Source organism: Apis dorsata, unplaced genomic scaffold, assembly GCF_000469605.1.
Source record: "Apis dorsata unplaced genomic scaffold, Apis dorsata 1.3 scaffold_347, whole genome shotgun sequence".
NCBI classification, from domain to species: Eukaryota; Metazoa; Arthropoda; class Insecta; order Hymenoptera; family Apidae; genus Apis; species Apis dorsata.
The window spans coordinates 189,769-192,956 of record NW_006263614.1 but is presented as its reverse complement, the minus strand read 5'-3'; the positions used below and the strand labels follow the sequence as shown (position 1 = coordinate 192,956).

The window sequence follows — 3,188 nt, the reverse complement described above, 5'->3', positions numbered from 1 at the left end:
TTCCTTCACAATGATATTTAATTATTAACTTATTCGATTCAAACTTTTCGAATCAGCACGTATCTCCGATATCAAAAACCGCGATAATGATTGTCGTTTATTCGTGATCGAATTTATCGTTCGAAAGAAATTCTGATTTTAATGGCGCACACCGTGACATATTTTTTTATTCGAATAATTTTTCTACCGCGTCGCGATAAAAGGTTCAGCTTTAAAAGCCGACCGAAAACTGCATAAAAAATAGTCCAGACGAATTTAAAACACTCCTCTCGTGTACAAATCTCGCATACGTTCTTAATTAAACTGTGCAAGTGAAATCGATACGAGTTTAAAAGAACTTTCGTACATATATTTTTTCCGCGTTGAATAATCGGTGGTATTCTTTTTCGATTCAATTACGTGACTCGTGCGCGCGATAACGAACTGTATTAAAAAACGGGAAAAAATATGATATATATAAAATATGATATATAATGAAGGAAAATATATACCGCAAATTATTCAGAAGCTACAGTGCAAGTCACCTCTTTCAACATCGTCACGTTGAAATTGCTACGAGAACTTTATCGATTATTCCAGTTCGTCTTTTACTCGAGATATCGTATTTTTTCTCGCCTTACGCGAGAAAATCGATCATATTGTCGATACGAACGAGCGCATCTGATTCTCTTTCGACGATAAAATTTCATTCGTTATCGTAATGTGGGTTTCACAAGAACGCATCAAATGATTAATAATAATGTTTTATTATCAATAGACACGAATTCGATAAACATAAATGTTAAATCAAATTAATTCGATCAAATTTATATGCGATGAATGAATACATGAATAACGTTCTTAAAATATTATTACTAAAATGTTATTTTAGATTGACAAATTTTCATCTCAAATTCTTTTCAACTTTTTTATAATTTGTAAATTTTGCTTACCAAACTTTTTTTTATCAAAATCGTTATGCAAAACACATTTATTTGTATTTATATTTGCAATTTTTCATTTTTAAAATTTTCTTATCCATGTTATTAAAATTTCACATCTTTAATCACTCAAATTATAATTACAACATCCAAGTTTACAATAATTTATAAATTTATTATTAATTCTTATTCTTATAATTCTCAAAATTTATTTTTAATTCTTATTACATGTGTATAGCTTTTTCAAACAGAGCATGAGATTTGTCGAGCAAAATTTAATGATATATAAAATATTCGAATAAAATATTTTTCGTACATTGAAAATTGAAATTTGTCTTCACAAGTAATGATTTATTTGCATATTAAACACACGATATCTCAATCTTTACCAAGAAGATAAAAATACAGGAAGATAAAAATGATTATTTTAACTTTGGAAATTCTGGAAGAAATGTTAAAAGGCACAAAACAACAAATATTCTAGATAATAAATGTCACGTTATAATAATATGAATCAATAATAAAATGTATGAAATCATACATAATAATATAAATATCGATTGCACAATCCGAGGAAAAAAACGCAAATTTTTAAACACACTACGATATCATATCACGCAATGTATACTTCTTTGCACAAAGATACAAGAAAACAGAAGGATAAAAGAAAGGAAACTTATTAGCCTAATTTCTATGTAATTCGATCGTCACGCCATCAGTTGTTAATTTAGCGGAACTATTCCTCTTAGTAAATAACGAATAAAAAAGAAATTAAACGAAAGTGTATTCGAATCACGTTTGATTATCAGTTTAAACAAAGGAATTCGAGCATTTTTTGTATCTATTCTTTCATTTTCAAATTTTCCGAGGCTGAATCAACTAGCTAGCCGATAAACGTTCTCTTAGGGTTTAGTGACACGTAAAGAGGCTAGTATTTCGTGGATCGACAACGATTTTCATGTTACGGATTCGATACTTGTTCGGATATCGAGTTAATCAGCCATGCGAGACTGGCCGTCCCGAGCAGTCGCGTTTTTTTTTTCGAGATTATCGAGCGACCTGTGTGGCTGGGAAGAAAACCGCTGCCAAGAAATTCTAGTATCGACGAAAGGAAAGCTGGTCTGCCGTTGACTTCGCGAATAGGAATACGGGTCAACGGGTATCCCGAACAGAAATAATGCTTTGGTCATTTCTATCGGTCAGCACAAGTTGAAAACTCGTCTTTAGCAGAATTTTTTATCGCGCTTTTCCTTTTCGTTAATTTTTTTCCAGCTTGTTTCACGATACTTTCATGTGAATGTGTTGTTTTGTTTTTCTTACGATCTACAAATCTCTGAACAGTTGAGAAATGAGAACACTTTTATCTATTTCTATTTTCCATAAAAAAAATGGTTGATGTGTTTAATGTGGTAATGTGGAATGTGAAATGTGAAATTTTTTTTCGAAAACTAGTGCAAAGTGATTTTAATTCTTGATTCTTGATCCTACATTTTTCTCCAATATCTAAAATGAAAAAGAAAATTTAATTTAATTAAGAAATTTTATCTTTATTTGAAAAATCATAGAATAATTGAAGAAACAAAGTGATATAAAAGTTAGAAAAAAAATTTTTGATTTCATGGAAATGTTCAAACTATGATAAAAGAAAAAAAGAATAAAAGGTTAAATATGTTTGAAATTTGTTCATCTATATTCTCATGTCATTTTTTTTTTCTGTTACAAACACGTTTCATTGTAAAATTACAGATATTTAATATTTCATCGAGAGATTGTTTCATATTTATCTGAATTTTACATTATTATCTTTTCTTTTATAATTGATATAAATTTATAAAATTTATCGTTTAACTTTTCATTACAGATAAAAAATTCTAAAAAAATCTTTTATTATTTATTATTTTCTTTACAATTTCAACTAATTGCAATTTTTTTTTAAATTTTACACATCTAATAAATTAATCCTTTTTTTTAGATAAACTCAAGTTATTTGGTCCAATTTTAAAAAAATTATCCTATTGTAAAGAATGATCGAACTTTTTACGAGAAATTATACTTCCAAGAATCTGTTTTAAAGGAGTTTCGTCGTGAATTCTGTTGTGGTTCGAAATATACAATTTATGACAAAAGAATTTTTTGAATGCATCTTTCATTTCATTTCGAAATTATTTTCATGGAAATATGTTTAATTGATATTCTATGAGAGTCGCAGGTGGCTCTTCCCTACGAAATGGACCGCAGTTCACGACTTACATTAACTTGTGGAAATAT

General features: G+C 28.6%; 1 long non-coding RNA gene across 1 annotated transcript; it reads left to right on the top strand.

Annotated features, from left to right (window-relative positions):
• The first annotated feature begins 1,507 nt into the window (after positions 1-1,507).
• On the top strand, positions 1,508-2,960 carry LOC102677529. Its single transcript, XR_422137.2, has 2 exons — positions 1,508-2,118; positions 2,893-2,960. It is a non-coding gene; the product is annotated as an uncharacterized LOC102677529 (long non-coding RNA).
• The last annotated feature ends 228 nt before the right edge of the window (positions 2,961-3,188 follow it).